This window comes from Bidens hawaiensis, unplaced genomic scaffold (genome assembly GCF_021521415.1).
Source record: "Bidens hawaiensis isolate Kalapana, Puna unplaced genomic scaffold, B.hawaiensis_p1.1 tig00023070_1, whole genome shotgun sequence".
NCBI classification, from domain to species: Eukaryota; Viridiplantae; Streptophyta; class Magnoliopsida; order Asterales; family Asteraceae; genus Bidens; species Bidens hawaiensis.
Window position 1 is genome coordinate 292,186 of NW_027493614.1, and position 11,962 is coordinate 304,147.

The 11,962-nt window shown below is 32.3% G+C and overlaps 1 pseudogene; it reads right to left on the bottom strand.

Annotated features, from left to right (window-relative positions):
* Window positions 1–10,502: 10,502 nt before the first annotated feature.
* Window positions 10,503–10,813, bottom strand: LOC143566905 (18S ribosomal RNA; annotated as a pseudogene).
* Window positions 10,814–11,962: the final 1,149 nt, after the last annotated feature.

An 11,962-nucleotide genomic window follows, 5' to 3' on the forward strand; every position in this document is an offset into this window, starting at 1 on the left:
GGCCATTCAATAATATATATACATACACATCCATACATCATTCAATATTATTAGTTCAAGGCCTATCCTATATAAATAAGCCTATGCAAGATATTTAAACAGTTCTTCAAGCAAAATCATTTAAGTGTACATGCTAGCCAAAAAACTTAAAAAGAGTTAAAAGGGGGCATCATGAAACTCACTTGTCTCCTTTGTGGTTTATAGATTTCTTCCTGATCGATTGTTTCGAGTCAGATTCTATGTCGCGAAGGTGGTGAACGGCTAAACGAATTGTGGCTTGCCGAAGTTCCTTAAATCGTATCACAAAGACTTTGTTTGATGCAATATATTATAAGAGCATGTTTAGAATATCTTTGATAGTGAATGAGTATGGGTGATTGGAAGTGGCCGAATGATAAATTCGCTTATATAGCCAATCTATAATTCAGTCCAATTATTTGAATGTCTATTAATTGGATTAGGTGATCTACTCTTATGTCGTTTACATACTGGCACTTAAATGATTCAGTAAATCACGCATATGGTGAGATATAAATGGACGAATAATTCAACATGTAGGCCATCCTTTTTTTTCGTTCTCGGTTGAATTATCAATCATTCAATTTGAAAGATATGTATTTTATATTATTATTTTTGTCTTCTTGTTGTTATCATCATTATTATTATTCTTTTCTTTTTGAATTCGGTGCACACCAGAACGTATTCGTTATTATTATTATTATTATTATTATTTTATTACTATTATTAATTTAAATGAGATGGTGTTTTTCTCTTATAACTTTTAAAATATAGCGTTTCTTAAAACGACAAATACGTTTTTGAGGTGAGCCCGTCATTACCTACGTTTCGATCAAAGTTTCATTAAAACCGGAGCATGGTAAATGATATATTTTATTTTTAATAATTCACTATTAAAAATGATGGGTCAAAATTTCAGGATGTTACATTGTTGGAACATGTGACACAGATGATGACTGATGACTCGCATTTTTAGTCATGCTCTTAGCAAAATCATCAGATAATTCAGATTTCTTTTTCAAGTAAAAATTTAAATTAGAACAGTTCGAAAAACTTTTCAACATATCTATTCCAGTTGATTTCACAAATTGAACCCTTTTAGCTTGTTTTAATACTTGCTTTTCTTTAGTCAATGGATCAGATGAAACTGAAGTTTTTGCAAGAGCATATTGACGTTCAAGTTCACGAACCTTAGAGGTTTCATTGTGAAACACACTCTCAATTAGTTCAGGTTTAATGACACTTATTGGAATGTCTTTCTCAGTGAACATTGTGTCCATCCCTTTTAACTTAAACACACGAGCAGATGATGGTTTAGATGCATTAAGATTTATGAAACGCAACAAATCCTCATCAGAAATTTTGGGTTTTTCTGGTTTCTTAGCCTTCACTGTTTTAACAAACGCATCTTTTTTCATCTTAGTTGTGTGCGAACCATACACAGCTTCCTCAAATTCATGAGGTTCATGAGGTTCACACAGTATGTGATTAGAACTTGGAATGTTCTTGTTCTTGTGTATAATTTCAGGTTCAAACACATCCTCAATAATAACTTTGTCAACATTTTCAACAAAAACTTTGTTGCTTTGAACATGAGGTTTCCGAAGAGCACATTGGGTTTTTAAAGTGTCAGATTTAATGGGTTTAGGTTTTTCCGAAATCACAGGTTCTTTGACAATTAAATCTTTCTCAGTTGGAGCAAAAGGGTTTATTTTATAATCATTGTGAAATGGTGTTGGAATTTCAACAAAACCAATACCTTTCTTTGAATCCTTTTGTTTTCCAGAGACTTCTATAGTTTCATTCAACAGAAAAGAAGAATTTCGAAATTTACCCAATTTGTTCTTTAACTCAAGAACCTCATTCTCAAGCTCGGTTATCTTTGAACGATGTTTCAAAATTTCTTGAAACTTTTGGTCATTAATTGTCATTTTCACAGATTACTCAGCTTTGAGATCATGGTTACTTGTCGACAATGCTTCAATCTTTTCACGAGATCTCATTTGAGTTTCAAGAGATTGTCGATAAGTATCCTTTAGAGAAGCAATTTCTCTTACTAAATTGTCATTGTGATTCTTTAAAGATTCTAACTTAGGTTTGTTAGATTCACAATCAGCATAATTTACTTTAACAGATGATCTAGCATAAATAGAATGACTAACCTCGTTGATCTTAGCCATGCATGCAAAGACTGTTGTAGGCTTGTCATCAGAATCATCAGAATCCGATCCATAGTCATTATCAGAAGACACCTCACTTCCATGAAAATCTTGAGTCAACCCGAACAAAGCCAAATTTGCTTGAGTATCGTTGCACAGTAATCGTTGTGACCAATCATCTCCATTAGCTAACATTGCTTGTGACCCAGAAATAGATAGTTTCTTCTCAGCATCATTACCTCGTGGTGTTGAAGAATTTGAATTTTGACCACGAGGACCATTATACTCCTTTTTCGGTTTTTCACACTCTTTTGCAAAATGACCGAACTCTTGAAAATTATAACATTTCACCTTCAACTTGTCAAAACCCAACTTCTTGTTCAGGGCAGGAAGATCTTTTCCGGTTCTTTGCATGAATCTTTTCACCTTACGAACAATCATTGCCATGTTCCATTTTAAATCCATGATTTCTAAGTCATCTGGATCAATCTGACCATAGTCTTCATCAGTTAGATCACTAGTGGCAATTTTGCTACTAACCAAATTTTCATAAGACGTCATGAAAGCTGATAGAAAGACAAATTTTTGTTCAGCTTCTTTCATATTGACGTTTGGATTTGATGATTATTGATTTGTTGAAGACGAACTTCCTGAACCATCTGAAACAATTGGTGATCCAGAGTTACCAGCAGTATAAAAACATGCTCTAGGATCACTATATATAGTTGTTTCATTTTCTCTTGCATTCAGTGTCAGAATAGCAGTGATCGGTGAAATTGTAGAACTTAGACGCATGCTCCCACCATAGAAAGCGGGATCTTGACTTTCCTTGGATGACTTTTGACACTTGAGATCATACTCACGAGCTTCAATCTTTTGTAAGAACTCACTTGCAGTCAAGTCTTCATTGAAATAACTATTTTCTTTTAATACCATTAGAAAAGTAGAGTACGAACTTGATAATCTCAGAAATTTCCAACTTCATTTTATCTATTTCAGCAATCAAGTGATTGAATCTCGTTGTCATCTCTTCAACCGTTTCACCTTTAAGTAAATTAAAGTTTCTGAATTGAAACTTAAGCATCACCTTTTTACTTTCAGCTGTGTTTCCCATACTTCTCATTCGGATATGTTGAACAAAGAGGCACAGATTTTAATACTACCCACTTGGTGAAATATATTTTCAGGTAAAGCCATGGTTAGAGTAGAGTAGGCTTTTGTCTCTATCTCTAGTGCCTTCTTCTCTTCTTGTGAGTATTGAGATATAGCTTTAGGTCTGAATCTGATAGTCTCATCTCCAATCATAGGAACAGTATAAACTTCATCTAAACAATATGAGCAGTCAGGATGAACTGATCCTAGATGAGCACGAAACCTAGGTTCCCATTTGGCAAATTCACTATCAACCTTGGACATTTCGAATGTGTACCTATCTCGGTATCAAGTTGCAGCATTTGTTGCATGAACATGTTTTGAGACGCTAATGCATACATACCGGCCATTTTTGACAAGTTTCAAAAATTCAAGGGTGTAAACAAATCAACCAGCGAAAAAGATTAACGAATGGTAAATGTAACGAACTGTAAACAGTTGTAGCGAACTGTGAACAGTAGATTAACGAATCAAATCTTAACGAAGCTAAGATTGTTCATATAGTGGATCAGATAGCGAATCAATATTGAGTTTAACGAATCAGAAAGTCAACGAATCAGAATTAACAATAAGTCAAACTAACGAATTGACTAACGAACGAACTAGCTAGCGAATTGATTAAAAAGTCTTGACGAATTAGAAATTATTCAGTAACGAATCACTAATAAAGACTTAGCGAAATAGATAACGAACCAGCTACAGTTGATAGCGAATCAACTATAACGAATCAGGTTGTTACAACGGTTTGTAACAAACTCTGACACCTTATACCACGTGGCAAAGGTTGTTATGACACAAATCCCCAAGTAGACGCGTGTCACATGAATCAGTTAACCTAAATAACGAATTAGATAACACGAATCACAAATTGTAGCGAAACGGTTAGCGAAATACTTGAAACTTATAACGAATTGACGAACTTAATGAACGAATCAGTGAACAGGATAGCCATCAACATAAAGATGATAGCGAATCATGTTCATCTTTGAATCTTCAAATCTTCAACAAAGATTTCCATAAATCTGGAAATGATGAATACCAACCCAGAAACCCAGAAGCTTAAAATCCGTAATACAATCTCGATTCTTAACCAAAACTCACAAATTACCTACCAAAACACTCGTAACTCGAATGCGAATCCAATACAACTAAACTCGTAACCAATTAACTCAGATTACCAGCTCAATTATACCAAAACACAACCCTGTTTCGGCCACAAACCAAAACCGATACCGAATACACTCAAAACCAATCCAATTTCTCAATTCCACACACAATACCTTACCAATACTCAAATCAACTCAAATCCAATCCCACTCGTCCATAATTCATTCAATTAATCTTAAATTGATCCAAATTCAACCAAAACAGAACACTATCGATATCTAAAACTAATTAAACATTCAATACTCTAAATAAACACTGAATCAAGTGTAATTGAGCCCCGAAAGCTCTGATACCACTTGTTGTAACCCGGCGTATCAATCCAATAACAATAACAGATCTCAGATCTGTGTATATTCGATTAATACCTTAATATAGATCTAGCTCATAATATGTTTAATTAAGTGTTATGTATGTATATGTATTATCAGTATATGTATATTAGTAGTTTGTATAATATTAGGATGAAGATCAAGAGAGGATTTGGACAAGGTTTCGTTAATTAACTCTCAAAACTTAACTTAAGCGTGAACAGTGTTCACGTATAAATAGAAGACGAACCTAGTTCGTTAACATCCCCTAACGAACTAGAGTTCGCTTCGTTACATACACTTAAGCGAAATAAAACTAAACGAATCACCCCCTGATTCGTTAAACATCCTTAACGAATCAGGAGAGATAATAACTTAAGTCTTAGTTTGCTAAACATCATTAGCGAACTAGACATTACAATAGCGAACTAACTAGATAATTGTTTATTACATTAAACACAAAACGACAAATACAGAACTGATAATTATAAAGACTCAAGACGCAAAACCGTGCACTAACATCACCATATTAATTCTTACAAAATTTTCCCTCATCTCTCTCATATTAAATACATTTATCTTTATTATTAATAATTTTGTATTTTAAATTTTCCTTCCTCTCTCATATTAAATACATATTTTTTTTCTTTTTAATCATTCAAACTCTTAATAGACAAATTAACTATTGAAGTATTCTCAGTGTTTATGTTAATTCAAACGACTGGTTTTTTAACCGGTTAAAGTATTAAACATGGTTCAAGTCAAAACAATTTATTATTAGAATGAGTTTCGATCCACGGGTTGGTTTAAAAAAGTAGCCATTTACAACATTTTTTTAATTTGCTATTTAATCAATCCATCATTTATGTTAAGTTCATCATCTTAAAATCCACAAAAATATTAACACTATACTACATGTTTTGGTTTTTCATGCGGTAAAGACAACTTCTTACCTTTGGAATACAAATGTTAAACGTTAGCACTCTGTTAATCAGACCATGAATTGACTTTGTATATCCTTATATTCTTCATATGGTATCTATCAGACATAAAATGATACGTTACAAGAAAGTATTAGTTTCTGGACTTTTTAAATGGCCTCAAAATATAAGGTTGTTAAGTCATAGGTTAATTCTAAAAGCTAATGTTGAATTGATGCTGATTAAATATTAACTAGAAAATTGGTCTATGCAATGAAATTAAGCTACATGTGAAACTACAATATGATAACCGTGCTATAGAAGCCGAAATCATATCCGGAAATAATATTGGAACTCATAATTTTATTTATTTATTTTTTAAATCCTACACCTTTAGATAAAAGTACTAAGTTTAAAGAATGAAATTTTCACTTAATTTTTGTTTGGAATGAAGATTAACAAAAGCGAAGGTCAATCATTGTAGATTGTTGGTTTGCTTTTGAGACAATTTGTTTTAACTAATGACCAGTTATTTGTTGCATTATCTAGAGTTAAAATCAGAAACAATGTGGAACTACTAAGTTTTGAAAAAACAAGTAAATTTACAAATAAAACTACACATATTGTGTATCAAGAAATATTTAGAGATTTATAAATTTTCTATTTCCATATTGTATAGTGTGTAATTTATTATACCATATAATATATCTTTATATCTGTTGAACATATTTTTTTGTATGTCACATTATGTTATTGTTTAAATAAATTTATTTATTCTAACCCGTGTGCTACACGGGTAGCTAACCTAGTAAACATATATATTCGATCAACCAAAATATTAATCGAAACTAAATCCCGATACATGTAATGTTCATAAAAATAATCAGTAAATATGCAAACCCTACACCTAAAGTAGTCGCAAGTAGTTTAGCCTTGCCTCTGCATCACGATTGACTCGAATATGGATTGGAAGGATGAAACCATGGATGATTTGGTGATTGAGAGGTGTTAAGGTGGTGAAGAATTGCTCCAAAGTCGTCCTTGGTGGCTAGGGTATGAAGAATAATCGTTCTAGGATTTTATCCGGCTTAAATATGGAAGAAAAACACTCAAAACCGTCTTTTATCGTCAGCAAGACCGTAAGCTACGGCCTGGCCACCGTAGCTTATGGTCTGGCCATAGGCTACGGTTTCAATTCTCTGCTTCACAGTCATACACAAATCGAGACTCCATCGTAAGCTAAGGTGGGTCCAGTACCAACGTATTATTTTCTTCATAAAATTTTCATTCCAACTCCGTTTTCCTCCCCGTTTGCGACCACGTCTTCGTATTTCAATTCTCTATCAAATCATATATATCATTACTTTCATTTCCACTTCATCCTAAATACTCCAATTAGTTTCTTTATGCTCTGATCACCTACAATCATAAAACCAATCAAAATACTCGTGTTTGATACATATAAACAAGTAAAACACATAATATTAAGCACTATTAACAAGCTCTTTTACCCACACGTCACTATCTTACACATATTTGCATTAAATATTAACAAAAAATATACAACCTACACAATTACATATAACATACACTTGTTCTAAGAATAAGAAAGCAGAGCATATAACATACTCATGAAAAACATATAACCTACACACAAAATTCAGCATGAATAAAATACACACGAACACGAAAACATATAACCTACACCAAGAAAACATATAACCTACACACGAAATTTTATCCTACACAAATACAATTTATTTATACATTAAAATTTCTTTCTATCCAAAACTAATTTCTTCCAACTCAATATATCAATATCCATCAACACGTAGTTACAATGCGATGAAAACATATAACCTTCACATGAAAAACATATAACCTTTGTATAGTTTATATAATCGTTGATGTCGAATTGTATATGCAAGTTGTATGCTTATTTGTATGTTATGCGTTTTTTATTGCTCAAACAGTTGTAGGTTATATATATTTGTATAGGTTGTATATTTATTTTTTATATTTAATGGACATATTTGTATGATATTTTTTTATTATTATTTATCACGGTATTTTTTCTAGGTATATCAATTGAAAAAAAATATTATGTTTTGATGTTTATTGTTAAAAATTACGCATTGATATATGCTAATAAATTGAGTGAAAAGAAATTAATTTTTAATTTAATGAAATAGTATTATATGAATAAATTGTATTTTTGTTAGATAAAATGAAGATGAGTAAATAAATTATAAAACTAAATTATTGTTATTATCTTTATAGTTATTATAGTTTAATTGGTTAGTTATATTAATTAGAGAGAGATTTATAATGGTTATAATAGTTGTATTAATTGGAGAGAGAGAATGCATTTGTTGTTGCATCTACATCTTTTATATTTAATTTTTAAACATTTATAAACCTATAATTAAATTAGTAGTCTATATTAATTTCTCGTACTTTTCGCAATAAAATCACTTCTCGCGTTAACTTAAGCCTATATACACACACACACTATGTTTTATCCCTCGTATAATGGTGGTTTTATGTATTTCGTTTCTAATATTTATATATTTTTTTGGATTTTAATTTTATTTATTGTACGTAAGGAATTAATAATATACTTAGGGTTAAATGTTGTAAGGGTTCCATAAATAAATAAGATGTTATAACCCATTTAAAATTCTTTTGGGTTTGGTGAGATTCTTGACCCGCTTATTTTTTTTACTATAATTTGTTTCTTAATTAAAAAAATATCTTTTTTATTTAACAGGATATTAATTTTTAGTATATCCCTACTTTATAGGATTTTCATATCAAATATTTGGCAAGATTAATTCTTAATTTAATAAGATGTTATAACCATTTAAAGGTTATCAGGGTTTGGTGACACCCATAACCGTGAATTCGGGTCAAATGTTTGAGAAGTAACCATTTACAAATAAAGCAATCTAGTGGCTTGAAAAGAGGTAATATAGAGTTTTAAATAAAAGAAACCATTAAAAGCTCTCTGGTTGTTTTATTATAAATAGAGGTTTCTCATGCATTTGACCCGAATTCACAGGTATAAGTCTCATCAAACCGAGATAGCCCTTAAACGTGTTTAACATCTCATTAAATTAAAAGGTAATTTCATCTAATATTTGATATGAAAATCCTACAGAATAGGGTTATACTAAAAAATTAATATCTGATTTAAAAAAAAAGATATTATATATAATTAAGAAACATATTTATAGTAAAAAATAAGCGGGTCATGAGTCTCACCAAACCCAGATAGCTTTTAAATCGGGTTATAACATCACATTTATTTATGAAACCCTTTCATCATCAACCCCTAACACTGCGTTCTCGAGTTTTTAATTAAAAGAAAGGAAAGTATAAGATTGGATAGGATGGGAGAAGAAAAGAAAGTACATGCATATAATGCATTCTCAAGTTTAATGAAAAATGAAAGAAATGGGAAGAAAAGAAATGATTAATTACATTCTTTAGTTTAAATGAAAGGAAAGAAAAAGAAAAAAATGTGTAGTTTTACAAATATAACATTTTTAAAACAATTATTAGATGTAGATTAAAGGGTAAAGTGGTAATTTTAAATATTTATCCTTTCCTTTCTTTCCAAATCATGCCAAATTGGCAAGAAAACTTTGGGACTTAAAACACCCAAGTTTTCCTATCATTTCCTTTATAAAAAAACTCAAGAATACAGTGTAAGTATATTATTAAATTCCTTACAATAAATAAAATTAAAATCTAATATATATATATATATTATAAACGAATAATGTAAGACAAACATCGTTTTACGTGGGATAAAAGCTACTATATATAGGGTTGTTTCTTTTGAGAACTCATCTTAGTTTAAGAGCTTAAAAACTAATTATGTGGATAAAATTAGACCACATATTTAACTCATTATAAAAATAAAATGGTACAATAGTAAATTGTTTTTTGTAAGGCCTGATCCCGGTGCCCTACATTGGACGTTGGATTACTCATAAACATAGTTCTTCATATCATAGTGAATTAAAACTTGTGCGGAATAATAAAAACTTCAACGATCTGTTTCAATTCTCAAAAGCTCTTTCAAATACATTAACAATTAGTTTTTCAGTTTACACATAAAAACATATCATAACTACTTCTTCTTCCGATGCCAGTCTTTATTCTTCGATTCCATGTGTCTCACCTTAAGCCACATTCTATTCACCTGCGTGCATACTAAAAGTCAGCTACGATGAGTGAGTTCTAGCTTTAACAGTCAACAATTCATGCTTACACATTTGTACTCATTCGTAATCGAAGATACACATACCATATTTAACGTGTTTCACATTTCATACAATCTTTATTAACATTCAATTCATATATCTTTAGCACATTCGCATTCAACATTTACCTTAGTTAACCAAGAGTATGTTCATAGTCCGCAGTCTATACCTATACTCAAGGTCGTAAACACGTACAAGGTCCGCAGTCCTTACCTATGTTCGCCATTCATGGTATGTATAAGGTTTGCGGTCCTTCCCTATACCATCATACATTAGCAGCACGTACAAGGTTCTTCGTCCTTCCCTATGTTGTCACCTATATCATAATACGTACGAGGTCCGCAATCCTCCTATATGCTACCACATTACATTTACAGCATGTATAAGGTTCGCATTCCTTTCCTATGCAGATGAATATATCTACAACACTTATAAGGTTCGCATTCCTTATATACGTTGACGTCTAACATCTATAACACGTATAATGTCCACAATTCTTAACTACACTATCACATGTTGCGTCTATATCCATCAGCACTGCACGGGTCGATACGCACAGCGCCTAGTATCCATCGTTTACGGCTAGGACTACTGGGGTATCTAATCCCATTCGCTCCCCTAGCTTTCGTCTCTCAGAAAAAAATGTGAATGAAAGATCCCACTGAATTGAATTGGGTCCAGGAATCTAAGAAATAGTGAGAATTCTTGATCTCTCTCAATATCTCTCTCAATTCTAAAATCCAGGACTTGAATTCATGTCCTGTCATTAAATTCCTCCTGATTTATTAGAACTAAAAGAATTCCAAATCTTTTAGATAAACCTCTTAACGAATTAGAAGACCTAGTATATTGCGGTGTGTGATTTGATCGAAATTCTGATTTTACAGATTCGAAATGAGAAACTGTCATCCCATTTAATCCAATCGGGATGCCCTTACCTGACATGTTTCTTGGTAGGAGTAACTCCGAATCATTCTCTTGAAGCTCATCCTCTTCATCATAACGCTTGCCCCGAAATGACCTGGACCAATTGGGAAATCCCAATTCATTGGGCCTTTCGATACAATCAAATAGAAAGCCCCAAGGGCGCCATATTCTAGGAGCCCAAACTATGTGATTAAATAAATCCTCCTCTATATGTTGCCGGTCGAGGGCTCCTTCTCCTTCCCCCTCTTCAAACTCCGATTCGTCTTTTGGATTTGTCATCCTAAACGTACAAACATAAATAATTTAACAGGTACATATTCTACATGCCAAATATTACTAATCAAACAATATATAATATCAATGTACCACCTTGAGTATGCACATAACCTCAAAAATATAAACAGAGAAAGAAGCTAGAACTCACGTGGATCCTGTTTCTCTTGGAGTAGACTATAACACCCCTTCTTAGTTGTGCATGGTTAACTGTGTAACAATTATAAGTATCAATTAATTACCCTAACCAGACCATATTCTAAGTTGGTGAAACACCTCACGAACGGGGCTAGGGGCAGCATCCCTGGTAGCGAGGTCCTAGGGGCAGCAGCCCCTAGAAGGGCCCAAGGAGTAGCCCTTGGCTGGGGTTATTAAAAAATGCATCTAAAAACGAATCCGATCGAGTTATCCAAACGAATCGAGTCGATTTTTCCAAATGAATCGAGTCGAAATTCCAAACGAATTGAGTCAAATTAGTTAATCGAATCGAATTTCTAAACACATTGAGTCGAATTTCCAAACGAAACGATTCGGCTTTCTTAAACGAATCGAATCAAATTTCTTAAACGAATCAAATCGAATCGAATTCTTATGAATTCGATTCAAAACTGGTTTTTCATGCCCTTTCCATTTTAATCGTTTTCGTCCATCCCCTTATTCCCGTTTTTCCGATAAAATGAGTTATGAGCCATAACTTCATTTTCTGCCTTAACATGGCCTGAACGTCACTTGTTCACCTTGCATCAGTCCAAACAACTCGTGTACTT